The sequence below is a fragment of the Thamnophis sirtalis genome, unplaced genomic scaffold (assembly GCF_051295495.1).
Source record: "Thamnophis sirtalis isolate CommonGarterSnake01/CBP01778 unplaced genomic scaffold, rThaSir2_p1.2 scaffold_12, whole genome shotgun sequence".
NCBI classification, from domain to species: Eukaryota; Metazoa; Chordata; class Lepidosauria; order Squamata; family Natricidae; genus Thamnophis; species Thamnophis sirtalis.
Genome location: NW_028261392.1, coordinates 60,483,635 through 60,505,753, shown reverse-complemented (window position 1 = coordinate 60,505,753; position 22,119 = coordinate 60,483,635). Strand labels below are relative to the sequence as shown.

At 44.5% G+C, this 22,119-nt stretch overlaps 1 long non-coding RNA gene across 1 annotated transcript; it reads right to left on the bottom strand.

Annotated features, from left to right (window-relative positions):
- Nucleotides 1–4,963: 4,963 nt before the first annotated feature.
- Nucleotides 4,964–21,434, bottom strand: LOC148043376 (uncharacterized). Its single transcript, XR_015698219.1, has 4 exons — nt 21,384–21,434; nt 17,009–17,053; nt 16,488–16,629; nt 4,964–5,147 (listed from the first exon to the last, which is right to left on the bottom strand). It is a non-coding gene; the product is annotated as an uncharacterized LOC148043376 (long non-coding RNA).
- Nucleotides 21,435–22,119: the final 685 nt, after the last annotated feature.

The window sequence follows — 22,119 nt, the reverse complement described above, 5'->3', positions numbered from 1 at the left end:
GTGCTTTGTTCTGCCAACTCTCCATTCTTGATTTTATCACATCTTTTCTGTATTCTTGTTTCGTCTGTTGGGCCTTCAGTAGATTTTTGTTCTTTACTTCGATTAATAGATGTTCTTGACTTTCTTTTAAATAATCAGCCAGTGCATGTTTTTCCTCTTCAACTGTTTGCTTCATTTGTAATAATCGGGGCCATTTTTTGTCAAAAAAATTGCATGCATAGCCTTATGGAGGCTTACGGAATGCTGCTGGGTGGAGCGAAAAATGGCCCTTTTTTGCTCATTTCTGCCCTCCTCAGCCCCTAGGAGCTCTCTGAAAGCCCCCATAAGGGTATGCATGGCCATTTTGGTGAAGGGGGTGGGGCTTCGGGAGGCAAAATTGCTATATTCGATGTATAAAATGCACCCAGATTTTCAGCCTCTTTTTTGAAGCAAAAAGGCGCCTCTTATACTCCGAAAAATACAGTAATTTCTAAACTAATGCTTAAATGCATTGGTGACAGCTGAGTTTGTCCAGCTGCCCTATTTTTCTTGTAAAATATCAAGAGCAGAGTGAAATTAGCCCCCTTAGGTTTTTTTTAATTTCAATTATAAAACCTGTTTAAAATTAATTAAAATGGCTGATATTGTGTTTGTTATACATATTCTTAGATTTAAATTAATGTAGTTTTGCTATTTCTATTACAATAATTAGTAAGCTCTTACAAGAACCAATGCTGGAATGATTTACTGAGTACTTTTCAGAGGTGAGTTTCTGTCAGTTCGCCCCAGATTGGGCGAACTGGTAGTGGCAGCGGCGGGAGGTTCCGCCTACCCACCCAGACGCTTCTGCGCATGCACAGTAGGGTGTGAGCACACATGAGCAAACTGGTAGTAAAATAAATTGAAACCCACCACTGGTACTTTTGAAATGCTCAGTAAAAGTGATGAATCAGTGAATCTATCAGACTCTACCTCTGTTATATTCTAAAGGGATTTGATTAGCTAAGTTAATGCTTGTCATTTTCAGTATTTAGCATTACTTTAATTAATTTTCACCATGAAATTTTCAGAGTTTAAAAACATTTTTTTTTCTTTTTTCTCTTACATACTAAAACAGGCACGAGCCAATTCAGAACAATTCCCAGAAGCAAAGTTTCTTCTGTGTACAAAATGATGGGTAAGACTGAATTTGTGAGAATTAAAGAACAAAGTGGAAGCTGAGATCTGGCGTGATGGAAAAGGACAGTAGTAGGTAGGAGATAAAACTGAGGATCACCTACCTATACATGGTTGGGCCATGAAGATTTCCTTTGAAGAGATTCGTGATGTCTAATACCAATCTGGGACCCAGTGCTCTTTCCTTTTCTTTTGCAATTGTTTTAATCAGAAACAAAGCCTCTGGAAGTGAAAGTCTTTGAAGAAACAAGGCTTCGCTGCGATCAGAAAAACACACTAGCTAGAATGTTTGGAACAAGTTGAAAAGAGTCATCTTTTCTTTTCCCTAACCTTGTTCTGGGCAATGTAATTCAATCCAGAACATTATGTTAAGTACGTCCAGGGCAGGGGTGGGTTCCTGCCAGTTCTAACCTCTTCTATAGAAGAGGTTCCACAAATCTACAGTGCCGTTTAGAACCGGTTCCAGCTCCCTTCACCTGCCCGTCCGCATATCATCAAGATGAAGAGCGAGAGGAGGAATCCTGGGAGTTGCAGTCCACAAGTCTTAAAGCTGTCAAGTTTGAACACCCCTGGGTTTTTTTTCCTAAAGGGTTAGGGGTGCAAGGGTCTTGTAAGTTGACAGCTTTAAGACTTGCGTGCTTCAAATGCCAGAGTTTCTGAGCCAACATTTTGGTTGCTAAGCAAGAGCGTTGTTAAGTTGCAAGAGCCAAGGTGGCGCAGTGGTTAAAAGCAGCACTGCAGGCTACTGCTAGATCAGCAGGTCAGCGGTTCAAATCTCACTGGCTCAGGGTTGACTCAGCCTTCCATCCTTCCGAGGTGGGTAAAATGAGGACCCAGATTGTTGGGGGCAATATGCTGACTCTCTGTAAACCGCTTAGAGAGGCCTGAAAGGCCTATGAAGCGGTATATAAGTCTACTGCTATTGCTATTGCTATTGCTAAAGTGAGTTTCATCACATTTTACAAGTTGGCCACGCCCACCCGGTCACATGGCTGGCAAGTCACTCCTATAAAGCAGGCCACACCTACAGAAGAGGTTCTAAAAAATTTTGAAACCTGTGGTGTTGTCGCCACACTGGTGGGCTGCTCATGTGTCCTTGCCTAATCAAAAGGAAAACACCAGACGAAATTCCTTGGGATGAGCAAAAGCTTCGAATGATCCTCGAAGGGCTCTTTTATTAGAAAAAGTTAGTTACAGCGTCATCAAAAAGGAGCGTATCAAAAGGCATATATAATCACACATGGCACAAGTAAACTAATGAAAAGTTCACAGCATTCTACAAATAAACCAATAGAAAATCACATCATGGCAAAGGGTGAGCAAAGGGGGAACAGAAGATTACAAGCTGCATGGCATTGGGAGGGGGAGAGAGGGAATAGAAAGTTATAGCACAGCATAGGGGGGAGAAAGGGCATGTGTGAGAGTAGCTGGCTCAAATAGTTCTTGTTACATGAGGCTGCATAGTGAGTTATGACCGTTAGGCCAGAAAGATGTTTCTGATGCGATGTTTTTGCATCCCTGTGTATGTGTGTTTCAGGCAGCAGAAGCTGCCCTGCACGCAAACACCCGGAATGAATTCCAACAAAAACCCACCACTGGTCCAGGGGAAGGACCTTAGGAAAATATAATATGAAATTCTGGAAGAGAAAGTCAGAATTGCTATCTAAATTTTCTTGCCTATTCAGCTTTCCTTCATACTTTTAGCAGAGCTCCTCTTTTGCTTTGATCAGCTGGAAATTTTTATTTGTAAGCTCCTGAATCTTTGTCGAGCTCCTCTATTTCTGTCAAGAGTTTTGAAATTTCCATTGTCTTTCTGTAAATTATGAAGACCGGAGAGAAATTAGCTCCCTTAGTTTTTTTTTTACTTGAATTATCAACCTTTTTCTTCAATTAAAACACATTAAAAATACTTCTCACAAATGGGTAACTGTCGACATATCCCAACAAGTTGCTTCCTTGGCAGTACCTTGCTTTTGAGGGAGGATGCAATAACAAGGGTATTAATGGAACTGGCCATCATTATGAGAGGCTCTGTTAAAAAAACACATTCAACTCTTGCTACTCCCAGCTTATTATACCAAGCTTTACTAGAATGTAATATGCATCATTTCCCTATAATTTTTAACAGAAAGTTGTCAAATTTATCAAAATGGCGTTATTTATTTATTTACTTACTAAATAACTTACAAACTTATTTATATATTTGATAAAATGGCCAGTCCCATTGTCAATGTAGAAATGACTTTGTGTAAAAGGGTGAACTAATAGGATCATACAAAGATTTGAAGGAGTGCTTCTGTTTTAGGAAGCTATTATGCTACGTAACCACAAAATAAACTAGGTGAGCATTAGGAGTCAACACTGACTTGATGGCAGCAAATTGTGACTAAATACTTTTCAGAAGTCATTCTCAAGAGGATATCTTAAAAGTTTGTGCACCACGTAAAGGCATGACTTATACCATGAACTATGCCAAGCCTTACATATAACTTCTGGGCCCTCGCTCCCTTCAGATCTACTTCCACTCATTGATTTTTTTTTGTCTGAACAATCTAAAGAAGCCAAAATACATTACAAGTCAGGAATATATTTCTATATCAGCCCACTCACTTCCCACCTTGACCCAATCACTAAGCTTCTTCACCTTTTAATATGACATGAAATATTTTTATGTTGTTATGTTATGTTGTGTTTATTTCATTTGTATGCCGCCCTTTTCCCCCCGAGGGGGACTCAGGGCGGCTCACAACTCAAAACAAGGGAAGGGGGGATACAAACAATTTGACAACAACACAAAACAATATATAATTTAAAAGCGCAACAATCATACCATTCGAGATAGGGGCAACGGTTCTTTAGCCCCAGGCCTGTCGGAACAGCCAGGTTTTAAGGGTTTTGCGGGAGGCCTGGAGGGTGGTGAGGGTGCGAATCTCCACGGGGAGTTCATTCCAGAGGGTCGGAGCAGCCACAGATAAGGCTGTCCTCCGGGTAGTCGCCAGTCGACACTGGCCAGCGGATGGAATTCGGAGGAGGCCTAGTCTGTGGGATCTAATCGGTCTGGTGGAGGTAATTGGCAGCAGGCGGTCTCTCAAGTACCCAGGTCCAATACCATGAAGGGCTTTATAAGTGACGACTAGCGCCTTGAAGCGTATCCGGAGACCAATAGGCAGCCAGTGCAGCTCGCGGAGGATAGGTGTTACGTGGGTGAACCGAGGTGCACCCACGATCACTCGCGCGGCTGCATTCTGGACAAGCTAAAGTCACCGAATGCTCTTCAAGGGCTGCCCCATGTAGAGCACGTTGCAGTAATCCAGTCTAGAGGTCACAAGGGGTAATACCCACTCAAAAATTCCTCAGATTCTAGATTGTTTACCTGATGGAAAAGTATCTCATAACTTAAATCATGGCCTGCTGGTTCCTCATGGCCCACAGGCATCCAAATGTTTTCTGGATGCCAGGAAACCTTCATGACAGTTCCATAAAGAATGCAAAACATAAAATGAACTGTGAATTAGATGATTCCTAACCCTAACCTATTTCTGCACATCTAAATCATATGTTTCTGGCCCTTCTTGGAGACGACTTGGCGATACATCCAGCCAACCATTCACATCCTCCCTGGATTCCTCAGCACATTCCTTTGGGAGGTTGGTAGCAGATGCTTTAATCCGTTCTGGCAGGGTGTATCTTGACAGTTCAGAAGAATCCTTTTTCAGGATTTTCAGAGATTACTGAAACCACCTCAGTATATTTGGCCCGGGTTCCTTAGATTTGATTTCGAGGTTATCTACCAAAGCTTTAAGCCATTTCGTGTTTAATTGATATACCACAGTTTGTGGCTTCATTTTATCATGAGCTTCTTTCTTGTTTTCTGCATTTTCTGTCCTTGTTTGCCAGACACTCACTGAGCCTCTTTTGTACTCTCTACTATGAGGTCTCTGGTCCATCTGGTCTCTGTTCATGTGCAGAAGCCCTTCCTCAGTTGTTTCTTTCTAGAAAAAAATCAGAAGATTAGATGTGAATCTGGGCCAACAAAAAAGTATACTTAGTTTAAAAATGATGGGAATTGCTTTGATGTCAGGAAACTCTCACTCTGAAAGTGTATAAATATTTTTGGGCAGCGGGGATGGAGGTTGAAAAGTCTCTCCTATACATATCTTCCCATTCCATGAGACTAGCTCCTAGATTTGTATTTGTAAAAGTATAATGAGCCATAATTCATTAATTTTTTTCTGAAGTAAGGAGGTTTTCAGGGTTTTCCAAGCTTTCTAAGATAAGGAGGCCCTAATATGAAATTCTGGAAGAAGAAGTTCATGGTGGCTATCTAAACATTTCTCACCTGCACATTTCTTCATACTCTCTGCAGAACTCCTCTTTCTCCAAAGTTGGTGGAGACAGCGGTCATGCATGGGTTAACTCAGTCAGTAGCCAATAGAACTGAGTCTACCAAAGTGATGTCATCGCCTCTGAGGAACATGCTCCTGCTTTTTAGGCTCAGTTCGATTGGAACTGGCTGTGGTAATCGCTTTCTCCTCAACTAATACTTAATAATTGATTACTTTAATTGGATTTAACTGGATTTCACTCAAACAAAGAAAGAAAATTACTTTTCTAAATTGGACTCTGGATTGGGCTCCTGTTAAGACTCTCAATAGCCCCTGGAGACTGGAGAGTGTTTGCCGCGTCTTGTTCGAGGCTTGCCTTTGAATTGCCTCTGGGCTTCTGAGGCTTACTAATTCAGCAGCGCTAGCTGCAATAGCCGTGGGAGGCTCTGCTCACCGCTTCTTCCTCAGCGGGGGAATTCCCGGCCTCTGCCTTGCCGCCTGTGCCACTGACGGCTGCTTCCGCCTCCAGGAGTCTCCAAACGCTGCAGGGAGCCTCAAAAAAACCACAAAGAGGCACCCGCCACTGGGAAGCGCCGCTGTCGCTGCCGCACCTCACTGTCGTTCTTTCAACGCTCCAGCTACCGCTGGCTTCACCCTTGGCTCCATAGCCTTGCCACAGGGCCTATACCGCCCATGTTCACCGTGTGGCCTCGGCTACCTCGTGGTGCTGGCCCATAGGCTCTGTAGCCTCAGCGGCCATTTGGTTTTGGCACGAAAGTCATCTGGTGGCCATTTTGAGCATTCAGGGAATCGTGAGTACTGGCTATGGCCTCCTCTCCTCCTCTGGAGCCTCAACTGCCTCCAGTCCCCTTGGCTCATGCCCCTACCACCGAAACCCCTGCTCCTTGGGGCTGCAGGCGCAGGCCTGCTCCAGATGATAACATCGAGCCCCCTCCGAGGGATCCAAGGCCTAGTCAGGGGGCCGTAGAGGATCCATCCTCTCAGGAGGATGACAGGGCCCCTCAGGCCCCGGCTAAGAAGGCCAGGTCCAAGACCAAGCACGCTGAGCCTCCTATATTCCAGGCCCAGATGCCTATTCATTCCAGTCCCCCTCCTGACTTATCTTCGGATTCGGAGGATGACCTCTCCCCTGCTGCATCAATCCTGCAGCCCGAGGATGCTAGGGGCACAGATGGCCAAAAGTGGGGATGATTCAGATTGTGGCAGGAGCATCACTCCTGATGAGGATCCCCTGTACCAGGAAGATATTTCTCCCACTCCCCGCTGACACCGTTCTTACTCACCGGGCATGGCTGATATGATCTCTGAGGCCATAGAATGTGGTATTGCGGCCAGCCTTAAACACAGGTCTTCTAATCGTTCTGCTTCTCGCAGGTCTGCTTCTTCCTCTAGTTCCAGGTGCAGGGATGGTGATCTCTCGGCTTCTTCGTTGCACGAGCTACCCAGCACTTCCAATCAATCGTCAGTCTTTGGGGAAGAGGAACGCCCTGCAAGAGACTCAGATCTCTCGGAGGATGAGGGTCTTCCTCCCGATCCGCCTCCCTTTGTCGGTTTATTTAAACCTGCTGTTTTCGCTCTCCTTTTTAAAGCCAAGAAGATCGCAGGCATTTCTTCTCCTAAGATGACTCAGAGTTTGGAAGCAGACACCACTGATCTGCTCTTCATCCAGCCTATGGTGGAAAAGGAGGTGATCCCATCACCACGGTTCTTCATAGATGTTGTCCAGAATCAATGGGCTTCTCCAGGTACCGGAACCTTCCCCAATACCTCGGACAAGTGCCTGTATAATGTCGCTCCTGACCTTGCCAAGGCTTTGGAGGTACCTTCTATTGATTTGCCTATAATTGCCCTTTCCTCTCCCAACACGGCCTCAGCAGCTCTTGACTGCCTGGAGATTCTCCCAATAGGGGGGCGTCTGGCAGCCTTTGTGGATCGTTGGGATGACATCACCAATGATGCATGGGTCAGGTCCACAATCAGATTCGGCCTTCTCCTGGATTTGCACTCCAGCCCTCCGAACCACTTTGTCATGTATCCGATCTCCAGGGACCTTCAAAAAAGGCTCCTGGTAGAGCAGGCCATTCACCATCTACTCCAAATTCGGGCCATTCAACCTGGGCCTCCAGGCCAGGAAGGATGAGGGTTTTATTCTCATCTTTTTATCGTGCCAAAGTCTTCGGGGGGCTGGAGGGCATTCCTCAATCTAAAATGTTTAAATCAATTCATCAGATACAGGAGATTCAAGATGCACTCTCTCCTATCAATTCTGGAGAGTGTTTGCAGACACAATCTCACATTAGTGGACCTTACGGAGGCTTACCTCCACGTACCAATTCACAGTCGGCACAGGCGGTTTCTACGCTATGTACAAGCGGGCTTCCACTTCCAATATTGGGCCCTTCCCTTCGAGCTGTCCTCAGCCCTGAGGGTTTTCACGAAGCTTCTGTCGGTCGTAGCAGCCCATCTGCGGGCCAGGCCCATTCGGATCTTCTGCTACCTGGATGACATCCTTTTGTTGTCCAGGTCACGCATCCAGGCCCTCAGGGACCTCCAGGACACCCTTCGTATGTTAGAGGAAGTGTGGTTCTCCATCAATCAGGAGAAGAGCAACGTTCCCTCTAATTTTTTTTCAGCGTGGGCAAAAAAGTATAGTGTTTGAGCGGGACATTTTCATGCCTGAGCACCTGAATTTTTTTCACAGATGTCACCCAAGACAACAACGAAATCAGTGTTATTTGAAAGTCAAAGTTATATTTATTCAAGATACACATTTAATTAAAAGTGTTATATATCAGTATCACTTATAATATTATTAAAATATTAAAATTATGTATAGTGTTTACAGTAATGTACAGTTATTCACTGAAAGTCTATCTCATCTTAAAGTTTCTCACGTCTGTCTTTCTTTAACAACCATTCCGAGTACACTTTGTCAAGATCAATCTGCGCCGCTGAAGTCTGGTAAGATAGGATTCGCATCAGCATATCCAAGTGCTCAGTTTGTAGCTGATTGCGAGCTTTGGTCTTGATGGCATTCATCAGGCTGAAACCTCGCTCACAATTGGTGCTTGATGCTTGGAATGTTACGCAGATGTCCAGCAGACGTGACAGCAATCCAAACTGTTGCTCTCTTAGTACAAACTGAACTACATCATCAAATGAGTGCATTAATCCAGGCTTGAATTTCTCTGACACCAGAAATCTGAAGTCATGATATTGTGACTGTACAGCTGATGTGATGCTGACTTCATCCAAATCGTCAAAGAAATGCTGGTATTTTCCAACCAGAGTTGCAATCTCAGTTTTCCCAAAATTAAAAGAATTCACATTCGACAGAGCAGCAGTTTTGAATATATTCCAATCTGTCAGCTCATTATCTGGAAAACGACTGTCAAGATGCAAGCACAAACGTTCAATAAATCTGAGTATAGGAGCCGTGTCAATGTCTGCGTTGCTCTCCATATATTCGGAGCTTCGTTATTCCAGTAAACCATTTCACCTAAATGTTGCAGGCGAAGCTTTATTATTCTGGCCTTCACAAACTGAACGGCTTCTATTGGTGTCAGGTTGCTTCTCTGCAAAAGCTTGTTCAACTCGGCTAATTCTCGAACAACGTCATCAAACACAATCAATGCAGCACGAATCTGTGGATCCGTCAACTTTTTGTAACAATATTTACAAACTGGGTCACTGTGTGATTCTGCTTGCTCTTTACAGTACCATATTTTCACGCATATAACCCGCGGGCAATGTGCGTTTTTACCTACCCCGCATGCCCCCCGCGGGGTATAAAAGTGGGCGGGGTATACGGAAAATATTTTACACGACAGCGACTAACAGATTAACTAAAGGGAGACATACCAGTATAGCAGTAAACAAACTTGAATAAACTAACCTGTTGCGTTATTTGAATTTTTTATTTATTAAAACAAAGTTACCATATTTTCACATCAATATAAAAGAGCCCTATACAACCCAAATTAAACTTTAAAACATATTTGTCCTATTACTATAAATTAATTAAAAGACTTTAATTGTCCTCTTCTTCACTAGATGAAGAAAAACCCTCAAAGGCATCGTCACCCGAATCATTAAATGCCGCTAAAACGGCCTCTAGGCGTTCGGAGGTGACAGCGTCTTGTCGCAGATCGTCATCTTCGTCTGCCGAGTTGTCGCTTAGGTCTGAAGCGCCTTCTTTTTCGTCAGCAATGATGCCTGCCTTTTTAAATCCATTCAGGATAGTATCAGGAGAGATTTTGTTCCACGCATTAAGCACCCAATTGCAGGCTTCTCCATGGGTTGCACGACGCAAACGACCAGGTGTAAAAGTATGAGTCCCAGACTGCATCCATTCGTCCCATTCAGCGCGAACATAAGTTTTAAACGGATGATTTACTGCAATATCAAGTGGCTGAAGTTTGGAAGTTAAACCACCAGGGATAACAGAAACATGGGCCCCAAGGCCATTCAGTTTCTTTTTAACGTTTTCGCACTTATGTGCAGCCATGCTGTCAAATATTACCAACGATTTCTTTGAGAAAAATCCGCCTGGTCGGGTTCGGAAACATTTATCTATCCATAACAGCATGACTTCATTGTCCATCCAACCTTTTTTGTTGCAGTGTACGAAGACACCGGGTGGAAATTTTTCGCGGGGCATCGTGATTCGTTTAAATATAACCATTGGTTTAAGTTTTATTCCATTTGCTGTACATGCCAGAACCACAGTAAAGCAGGTCCGCTAATGACCGGTAGTCGATATGGCCACCGTTTTAATTCCTTTTTCAGCGACTGACCTCGTAGCAGGAATGTCAAAGGCCATCGGAACTTCATCCATATTAATTATTTCAGAATGCAAAATTCCGCGTTCTCTAATGTTCTCAATGGTGAAATCTCTAAAATTAGCGACTAGTTGCTCCCAATCATTCGGTAAACGTTGTCCAACTGTTGTGCGCATACGCACGGATAAATTGTTCCGTTTCATAAATTTGCCCACCCAGGTTAAGCCACATTTGAAATCGGATATTTTTCGTTCAACGGCAATAAGCCTAGCTTTCATTTGGATGGCCAATGTAGAAACTCCTTGGTTATTCGCCCGCCTGTCTAAAACCCGGTCCTTAAGGTCTACCTCTAAATGCGGCCATTTCGCTCTAGGATCTCGTCTGGCGCGTTTCCTAGGATTCATTTTAGCTAATGCAGCCTTTTCTCCATTCTCTTATTGACTTTTCGTCAACTTCAAATTCTCGGGCAGCAGATCTGTTGCTGGTTGCTTCAGCACGTGTTACTACGTTAATTTTCTAATCGGCGGTGTATGACTTTCGCTTAGGCATGGTTCTATAAAGACAAAATTATTTGTCATTAGAATTTTTATTTATTCAAGTGCAACGGATCTAAAAAATGTGAACTTAGAACTTACAGTAATCTGAATGCTAAACATACCTGTTAGAAGTCAGTGGCTCTGCGAAGAACTTCTTGAACGCAATCGGCAATAAGAGACAAATTCGCGAATGGTTTTGAAAAACAACAAACTAAACTCGATCGACAATGTTCCAGTCTCGGTCTCGATCTTTGGTTTATTTGGATGGCTTAGTGTCACACTACAGCGTGATTGTTCCCAGTACGGCCTATATTTTAAAAAGATTTCACGTTTATTGAAGATAAATATTGGTAAAGGTAACGCGTAATACCATTGTAATTAGCAATAAAGTTTACATATAACGTCGATTGGTTATAATGGGGAGGTCCGATGGCTTAATCGTTGCGGGTTATATAAGAAGGCGGGGTGTATAAAAACTTTTTTGCATACATCTTGAAAACCTGTGGGTTATTTGCGTGGGCGGGTTATTTGCGTGGGCGGGATATATGCGTGAAAATACGGTACTCAACCAAAACTAATGTTTTTCATTAATGCTCGCAATGCAAAATGTCTGGAAAGCCATCGTACTTCATTCAACGGTCTGAAGGCTACCGCTTCACACTCAAGAACTTCTGCTAGTTCTGCAAATGCTGTTTTCTTCACAGAAGAGTGGCAGAACAGAGTGTACACAGTGCGCAGTAAAGTCTCAATGTCTTTCATCAGTGAGACTTGCTTACATGCATCATCAATCTCCAGGTCTTCTCGATGTGCCACGCGGTGCTGTTCAACCAAATGAGATACATCTTGACGAAGCTGAGCAGCCACACCATTATGCTTACCCAGCATCACAGACGCACCGTCTGACGTAAACATGACCATCTTTTGAAGATTGATGTTGTTTGTAGCATAGAACGCTTTTATGGCTGCTGTGATTGCTGTGCTGTCGCATGTTGACAACTGTAAAATTCCTGCAAACACGGTCTTATAAATCGCAGCATTAGACGGGCGGAATGTCGCATACAAAATCAACATTTTGGTGACTGATACATCGGTGCTTTCATCAGCAATAAGAGTATGACAACTGGCATTACATAGATCATGCATGACTTCTTTCTGAACAACTGCATTGATGCACTCCACAAACTCAAAGCCATAATTCTTGCTGCGCCAGCTATCCGGAATGGACACATACTTGCCTATATGGCCATGTATGGCTTTGACTGATAATATTGACACATTCATGTTTATGGCCAGCAACACATTATCAATCAAAATTTTGACTTCATCAGCATTAGCATTTCTGCGCAGTGAAACTTCTTTTCTGTTCGCTTTGTCTTCTGCACTTTCAGTCAGTAGCCTTGGCAGCCCTCCAGATTTCTGGCATCATAGTTTAGTGATCGAATCCAGGTGAATCTTCTGATTGATATGACGCTTCAAATAATCAATTTTCCAATCGTTCCATCGTTTTCCAGTGGCGAATGTGCCACCTGTACAAGCTTCTTGGCATATTTGGCAAACAATGTCGTCACTAATTTCACGATAAGTGAAGATGTCACCCAGTTTTGTTAACTGTTTTCTAGACGAAGTTGGCAGTTCAGTCTCTCCCAACCATTCTGGTTTAAACTTCCACCTGCACTTTTTCTTCGTAACAACATTTACTCCAGCTTGACGTTTCGACATCACGTCGCTGACGTCATCAACAAGGCGACAACAGCGCGGAGACAGAAGCACGCTGTAAACCCTAAAACTAAAATTAACCCCTAAACCTAACCCCCCAAACCTAACCCTAAACCTAACCCTTAACCTAACCCTAAACCTAACCCTTAACCTAACCTTAAACCTAATCCTAAACCTAACCCTAACCCTTAACCTAACCCTAAACCTAACCCTTACCTTAAGTTGAATCGGCTTGCTTTCAAAGCGCTATTTAAAGCGCCCTTCTTTCTCCGCGCTGGCTGTTGTCGCCCTGTTGATGACATCAGCGACGCGGTTTAATCGGGCGCGGTTTAGTCGAGCGCGATTTTGACGGGTCACGCACAAATGTAACCGGGGAGAGCCAGCCCAGGCAATAGCAAATTAGCCGATCTCGCAACACGCGCGGAAAGCGAGGTCTGAGGGGGGGGGAGCAAAACTCCAGGGCTCTCTGACTGTTCTAATTCCCCGTGAAAACTGTTGCCTCTGAAGCATTTGCTCCAGTGTTTTGAACCTTTAAGCTCCCCTTTCTTTTTTTTCTTTTCGACCCACACTGATTAGGGAGAATCCTGAAGTCGGGCAGGGCTGAGGAGGGAGAAAAAGAGATGGAGACCAAGGAGCTTCCCCTCCCAGAAAAAATGTAACTGGGAAGAGCCAGCCCAGGCAGTAGCAAATTAGCCGATGATGCAGCACGCGCGGAAAGCGAGGGCTGACGGGGGGGGGGGGCAGCAAAAGTCCAGGTCTCTCTGTTCTAATTCCCCGTGAAAACTGTTGCCTCTGAAGCATTTGCTCCAGTGTTTTGAACCTTTAAGCTCCCCTTTCCCTTTTTTCTTTTCGACCTACACTGATTAGAGAATCCTGAAGTCGGGCGGCAATGTACTGCAGTAGAAAAGGTTTAGCTGGAGGAGGTTTTGATTGCAATTCCGTAGCCGCTCTGTAGTTCGTGTCCAGATACGTAACGTGACTCTGTGCGGCAATTAGAAACTACTGCGTGGCGTATTGCAGCCATGTGCGCGGCCACGCAAGCGCGCATCTTAGAGGGAACAGTGGAGAAGAGTCACTTCACCCCCACTTCTTGCCTGGTGCACCTGGGAGCCTTCATAGATTCCTCCCAGGGGAAAGTCTTCCTGTCTCAGGACCGCCAGAGCAGTCTTAGGGAGTTACCCAAGGAGGTATGAGGGAGACAGCGGGTCCCTCTTCTTCAGCTGTCTCCTGCTTCTCCATCGTCCCTTGGGCACAGCTTCACAGCCACTGCCTCCAGTGGTTTCTTTTACCTTTCCAGAAGACCAAAAACACCTGTTTCCTAGTGAAGGTCAGCCTGACCCCAGAGGTCCTGCTATCCCTGGACTGGTGGATCTCCTCAGCCATAGCTCAGGGCTCTCTTTTCAGGGAACCTCCACGTCTCGTAGTAACAACGGATGTGAGTCTGATGGATTGGGGAGCTCACCTGGAGGATCAGGTAGTTCAGGGGCCTATCCCACAGTATGAATTGGCTAGAGTTGAGGGCCATCCATCTGGCCCTCCTTCATTTCCAGTCCTCTCTTCAAAACACACGTGCTGATCTGGACAGACAACACTACGACCAAGGTGCATGTCAACTGCCGGGGGGGACGGGGACGAGAGCGGTGTCTCTCATGGAGTCTGCCTTTCGCCTAGGAACTTGGGTGGAAGCCAACCTTCTCTCCCTACACGCCGAACACATCTCAGGGTCAGACAACACCAGAGCAGACTGGTTGAGCCGTACAACGATCAACCCTGTGGAGTGGAACTTGAATCGCTGCATATTTCATCAGCTGTCATCCAGGTACGGGACTCCAATCCTGGATCTCTTCGCAACATCATCCAACAACCAGCTGCCCAAGTACCTGTCTCAATACACGACACCAGGCGTGGAAGGGACGGACGCACCAAGGTACAGGTGGCCTCGCGGTCTCCTGTACACCTTCCCTCCCTTCCACCTAATACAGAGGGTGATTCGGAAAGTGATAGAGGAAGAGGCCAAGCTCATCCTAATCGCACCCCATTGGCTGTGCCGTCCATGGTACGCAGACCTGATCAATCTTTCTGTGGAACCTCCGTGGCTTCTACCAATGATTCTGTCCCTCCTTCATCAGGGCTCCATTCACTACCCTGACCTGCGCTGGCTACGCCTAACCGCTTGGAGGCTGAGCGGGTAGTCCTGAGAGCGGATAACCTTTCCAAGACTGTAATCCATACCATTCAGGCCTCCTGCCGCCCAGCTACTAACAGGATATATGAATCTACGTGGCAGACCTTTGTAGCTTGGTGCCTGGCTCGAGGGGAGGATCCTCTGAAGGCTGCGATATCCCAGCTTCTGGACTTTTTACAACAGGGTCTTGATAAGGGACTATCTCCGAATACCTTGTGGCGGCAGGTGGCGGCTCTCTCCTCAGTTCTCTCTCTTCACTGAGATGAGCCTCTCTCATTGCACCCTCACATCTGCAGATTCCTTAAGGGGGCATCCAATCTCTGCCCTCCTGTTATGCACTGATTCCCCTCCTGGGATCTGACCAAGGTCCTCAACTTCCTTACTGAACCGTCCTTTGAACCCCTCAGGTCGGCAACCTTGCATCACCTCACGCTCAAGACTGCCTTTCTGGTGGCCATAACATCTGCACGGGCCGCCAGTTTCAGAGCTGGCGGCCCTTTCCATCCGGTCTGACCTGTGTATGTTCCACCCAAACCGGGTGGTCCTTTGCATCGACCCCACTTTTGTCCCGAAAGTGAATTCAGCATTCCATCGCTCTCTGGATCTCTCTTCCAAATTTCTGACCCACTCCATCTCACAGTCTGGAGCGCAAATGGCACAAGCTAGACCTCAGGCGTGCTCTTAAAACCTACATCGCCAAGACGGCAGTCTTCAGACTCAGCGAAGCCCTCTTCGTCTCTTTCCACCCTACCAACAAAGGACTGAAAGCTTCTCCATCCATGATTGGACGATGGATCAGGTCTGCCATTGCTCAAACTTGCATCACGCATCATCTCACTCCTCCACCCAACATTATGGCTCATTCCACGCGCAGCGCGGCTACGTCAGCGGCGTGGTCGTGGCGGGCTTCGGTGGAAGAGATCTGCAAGGCAGCGACCTGGTCTACTCCTAATTCATTTATACAACATTACAAGGTGGATCGATATGCATCGGCAGATGCAGCTTTCGGACGGCGAGTCCTCCAACAGGTTCTCCCTTCTTCCAGCTCCTAGGCCAGTCTCCTGCCCTCCTGGGGACACACCAGCTTTGGTGCATCCCATGTATGACCGCTGTCTCCACCAACTTTGGAGAATGGGGCATTGGTTCTTACCTGATACACCCCTTCTCTGGGCAGGTGGAGACAGCAGTCATCCCCACCCTTGGGATCCTGGCCTACCTCGCAGGGGTGATCTGGGAGCATGTTGTGTAGTCACGGGACAGAAAGCGATTGTTCACCACACAGCAATCTACTTATCTCCTTCATCAAGAAAAGCGGGAGCATGCTCCTCAGAGGCGAGACATGATTTTGGTTACTGACTGAGTTAACCCATGCATGACCGCTGTCTCCACCTGCCCAGAGAAGGGGCGTATCAGGTAAGAACCAACACCCCATTCTCATCAGTTAGTTCAATGTTTTTGAATGTCAGGATCTCTGTTTCGCAGCTCTTCATTTTCTACTGTCAGTTTCGACATCACTGCTATCTTTTTGTAAATTATGAGGACCAGAGAGATATTAGCCCTTTTAATTTGTTACTTGAATTACTAAGCATAACTACATTCCTAATTATTTTTGCATTCCATTATACCTCTTGCTCTTCTCTTATTCACTTATACATATATATGAAAGAATGGAATGCTTCTTTTATGCAGTATATCTGGCCTAAGGGATCTAATAAATATATTTGAATTTGAAATGAAAAATCAAGATCGCTATCTAAATATTTCTCACCTATAAAGTGCTTCTTTAAGGTCATTATTCTCTCGTAGGAGCTCTGCTTTTTCTCCAGCATGTTTCTGAAACTTGCAGCTGAGACTCTCATTCTCTCGTCTCTGTTTCTCTAGCCGTCCATGCTCATCTGAACTATTTTTTTCTGTAAAATATGAAGAGCAAAGTGTAATTATCCCCCTTAGGTTTTTTTATTTGAATGATAAAACTTGTTTAAAATTAAAACTAATTAAAATAGCTGAGAAAGGAAGAGAAATTCCGGGTTGCTATCTAAAATTTTCTCATCTGCTCAGTTTTCTTCATACTCTTCGCAGAGTTCGTCTTTTTTTTTTTTTGGCCAGTTGGAGATTTTTATTCACAAGCTCTTGATTTTTTTAATTCCAGCTCCTCTTTTTCAGTCAAAGTTTTTGACACTCACTACCTCCACTATCTCATCACTCACACTGGGCTTCTTTACTTCTTAATATGATGTGAACTATTTCTCAGCAATGTACACTCAAAAGATTCTTCACATGATTGCTTACCTGATGGGAACGTATCTTTAAACTTAAATCTGGACGCCTGGAAACCTGGCAGTTCCGTGAAGAATGAAAAACAGAAAATTAATTGCAGATGTTTGCTTGATAATTTTTTTCATTAAGAAAATTTCTTCAAGGAGATACATTTCATGATCATGAGAAGAATTACATGAATTTGTTTTCCATAAATTCTCTGCTATGTCAGTGTAAAGAAGATATTAGTTGAAACGTCTTCTTTAGGAAAAGAGTGTGGGGTTTAGACAAGCATATTTGTGCATATTAAAATTATGCATGTCAAGATGAGCACAAACGTGCAACTCCCAATTTATTGCTGTAGATAATCAATACAGGCATAAAGAGTATTCACGCTGGGATAGAAAAAGAAAGACCTGATTTTAGTTAATTCGTTTAGGAAATGTAAAACACGGTGGTTCAAAGAAGATATGAACCATCTAAATTTAATTTCACTTACTGGTACTTCATGTGGCAAAAGAAACTAGCTTATGTGGCAAAGGAGGAACTAATCGAGAATTAGCATGAATTGTGATAATTGCCATTTTTAATAGAATTTAGTTTGCATTGAATAGATATGTGTGTATGGATCTCATATGTGTAATAGAAACTTAAAGGGAACGTATATTCTCTATAAAATATGCTGCACTTGAATTATTAACAATTACCAATTGTGAAAAACTATACATTATATACATCAGCTCATCTCCGTTATTCTGTAGTATATTACAGAGGAGGAAATCTAGTTCGTTCTTCTGCATTAACAATATGCCCTATTTTAAAAAGACATTGTCAGTGATTAAAGACACTAATTTTTCTAACCACTTTAAGTGACATGGTTTCTTCATCGTCAAATCTTAGGTGCCAACTGGCATCTAAACTTTGCACCCTTGCCTAGAAGTTCACACTACTGAATAAAAGAAGATTTTGATATTCCTCTATCTGTAATATCAGCATTTAATATGCGGTAAACAGTGTAACTCAGTGGTGGGTTTCAAATTTTTTTAGAACCTCTTCTGTAGGTGTGGCCTGCTTTGTGGGAGTGGCTTGCTGGCCATGTGACCGGGTAGGAGTGGCTTGCCAGCCATGTGACTGGGTGGGAGTAGCCAACATGTAAAATGTAGTGAAACTCACTTAACAACGCTCTTGCTTAGCAACCAAAACGTTGGCTCAGAAACTCTGGCATTTGAAGCACGTAAGTCTTAAAGCTGTCAAGTTACAAGACTCTTGCACCCCTAACCCTTTAGGAAAAAAACCCCAGGGGTGTTCAAACTTGACGGCTTTAACACTTGTGGACTTCAACTCCCAGAATTCCTCCTCCAGTCATGTTGGCTCAGGAACTCTGGCATTGAAGTGTGCAAGTCTTGAAGCTGTCAAGTTACAAGACCCTTGCAGCCCTAACTCTTTAGAAAAAAAAACCCCATTGTTCAAACTTGACAGCTTTCAGACTTGTGGACTTCAACTCCCAGAATTCCTCCTCTCGCTCTTCATCTTGATGCTATGCGGATGGGCTGGGGGGAGGGAGCTGGAACCCGTTCTAAACAGCACTGTAGATTTGTGGAACCTCTTCGATAGAAGAGGTTAGAACCCACCCCTGGTGTAACTGCAGTCTTTGCTGGCATAACGTGTCTTGGCTCTTTTCACCTCTACCTTTTAGAGCCTGATGGGTTGGAGAAGGGAACAGCCTGCTAATCATTTTGTGGCATCTTAAGTCATCTAAGTAAATTTAACATTGATTTTCTTTCTCAGCAAAATTGGATGAAGAATTTTGAAAAGTACATCTAAAATTGATCTACCCCTTTGGTTTGCACGTGTTCTCTTTATATAAAGAATGGATTAAAGCGGATCTATGGAGATTCCACCACAAAATCAGTGATGGAAACTAGAAGATAAAGTAATAGGTGATAATGCAGAATAGCTTTGACATTTTTATTTTAAAAATTGCAATGTAGACTTGAGAGACAATGTCTAGAATAGCACATGATTTGTTCATTATATTTGCCTTCCAATTCCTCTAATCTGATCCTTTGGGACAAGTGTTGAACACAAGTAACATAAAAAGATAAGCAAATAAATCCTTGGGACACATCTGTGCCAGGAACGCAACACTGGTTAATGTTCTCAAGTGGCTGCTGACCTGTGGAATGTTAACATTTGCTGCTTTATAAAAGGAACACGTATGCAACTGTCCCTGAATAAGATACGTACGTTCCCTCTTATGCAGTGCCAGAGTAGCCTGCTCAAGCTGTAAGTCCAACCTGCCTTGAATTCTGTTGTCTATTGTCTAACTCCAAGCAAGTGCTAATTGTTGGTGGAGAAGATTCTGTGCATAGACTGTTTAGCAATAAATTAGTTTAATTGGACCTTTACGTGTGGACCTGGTCTTTCCGTCACACATTATGTTGTCAAATTGATGCCATTTCATCCCTGGGTAATAAATTAATTATTCACAACATCATGTGACAGCTTTAGCATCGTCACCTTTACTGTGCAATCTCGTTTTCTTTGAATGCTCGGACTCTTCTTTGGCTGGGAGCTCAGTGATCTCTACATTTTCTTGATGCTTATAGGGTGGCCTTGTTGCAGTCTCGAAATGCTTTGGTTCTTCTTAAGGGAGTAGATTATTTTATGAAATAGATAGTAATATAGAAACTGCCCCAGGATCAAATCCAGATTTACTTGGCAATTGCTCATATGTAGTGGGCTCTCAGCTACTTGTAACAGATTCATGGTGGGTATGAATTTATGACTGTCACAGACTCAACAGCATTCCAGAGGACCAGGTGGGAGGGAGCAGCGAGGGCTCGGCAAGTGGGGTGGGGGGCAAGAGCAAAGGCAAGGAGCTGCATGTTAACCTAGTGAGAGGTGGGAAAGGTTTTGAGGGCACTGCACACAGCTCTGCCCTCAACCTTCCTGGCTGAGATCCACATCTGAGGGGCAATGGAAGAAACTGCACAGCTGGCAGCATGACTTTTGCCCTACTCTGTCTGGGCACGGGGCTTCTGCTTCTTGAGCCGCTTCTCCAAAGCTGGCAGCTCCATGGCCAACTGCTTTGCTTTTTCCCTCGGGGGGCTCGTGGGAGGATTGCGCAGTAGCACTAGCAGCAGGCCAGGGATGAGATGCTATCGGTTTGGGCCAGTTCGACTGAACCGGTAGTAAAAAATGCTTTAAAAAGTTTTTTAAAGTTCCAATGATCAGCTGTGTGACAATCAGCTGTGCCGCACAATCATGGGATATTTTTTTTTTTACTTTCTTAGTGTGGTATGGGGTTAATGGGGCCCTAACAGGATTCACACAAGCAAAGAGGTAAGGTAAGGTTCATTTTTAGCCCCTCACTAATTTATACATCAATGATTTGCCAGGATTAATGAAAGACCTTATGATGCACATGCCAACAACCCTAAATAGATATTGTAACACCTTGCTCTATGGTGATGATATGATCCTATTATAGTATTCACAAGCGGAGGTGGCATTCAGCCAGTTCGGACCGCTTTGGGTGAACTGTTAGTAGAAATTTTGAGTAGCTTGGAGAACTGGTAAATATGACCTCTGGCTGGCGCAGCCCCGGCTGGCCGCTTGCCCAGCCCACCTGGTTCACCGACAAAAGGGCGACCGACAAAACCGCGCCCGACTAAACTCCGGTGACAAAACCGCAAGTTCTAAACCGCGCCGACGAATGAGCACTGAATCGCGCTGACAACAGCGCGGCGACAGAAACGCGCTGTAAACCTAACCCTAAACGTAACGCTAATCCTAAAACTAAATGTAACGCTAACCCTAAACCTAACCCTAACCTTAACTTAAATCACCCTTCTGTCGACGCGCTGTTGTAAATCGCCCTTCTGTTGACGCGCTGTTGTCGGCGTGTTGATGATGTCATGGTTTTAGCGATGTGGTTTTGTCGGCGCAGTTTTGTTGTGCGCGCTTTTGTCGGATCACGAGCCCACCTTGCCCCACCTAGTCACTCCTCCCCAGCATAGCACACTGTGTGGCTCCTTGGTTGCATTGACCAGTCTCTGCGGCTTGCCTGCCTTCCCACAGTGTCTGTAGCCAAACTGGCCCTGATCTGCCTGCCTGGTAAGTAAGCCTGTGAGTGGCGGCCTAGCTAGCTTTCCCCCCGCCCACGTGCTTCCCTACTCCCTTCCACACAGCACATGGCCCCGCCATGCTTGCCTGCTTTCTTTGCAGGGAAGGGAAACAGCTGGGCTGCCGCTGCCTCTCATTGGGATGCGTGGAGCGAAACGGAGCTCCTCCTGCTTCTCTTCTCTTCCCTCTTCTCTTTGTGGGAAGAGGTTTCCCACCACCACCACCACCACCGCTCAGGTGCCCTCGCTTTCTCCAAATTCCCATGCATTTCTTTGCCTACCTGATTTCCAGCTCCATTGTTTCTCGCCATTGGGTGCAGGGAAATGAGTTTGGGGCTAAAAAAAAAAGTCCAATCAATTCCAACTTCTCATGAAAGAAAAAGATCTTGCGAAGTTCTACACCTTAGGTAATGAATTTGATCTTCAGAAGGGGAGTTGTTACTTTTTCTGTACTCATTATATGCCCTCTTCAGTTGTACACAATCTCCATCAAACCACTTATTGTTTATAACCTGCTTTCTGGACTGAGGCAGCGCTCCATTGGTGAGAACTTAACGTTTCTAAGAAGGATCATCTAGATATGATCCTTGAAATTTACTTTCTAGGAGATTTGCATACAATTCTGGTGTTTCCGAGTCTTCCATCCATTTAGTGACCGTAATTGCATTTTTCTCAGTCCATTTAATTCTCACCTGGGTATTAGTTATCAAGCTTTGGTGGACAGATTGAGTTATCGTAGCTCTCAGAATTTGCCAGTGGAATGTCAGAATTTCTGGAAAGTGGTCAATTTTTAGTCGTGAGGCTACTTTCGTCTTCCGTACAAAATTCAAAAGATCAAATGATACTTATCCCATAATCAACTGGAGATTTTCTTCCTGCATTCCAATATGATAGTTATAGTCTGTTGGATCCCTGCTTATGGAGCCGTTAAGAATTCATAGATCCAGACGTGCAATCATTTGTCTTGCATATAGACCTGCCCAGTAAGCTTTTAAGTTTTTTAATTCTTTAGTAAAC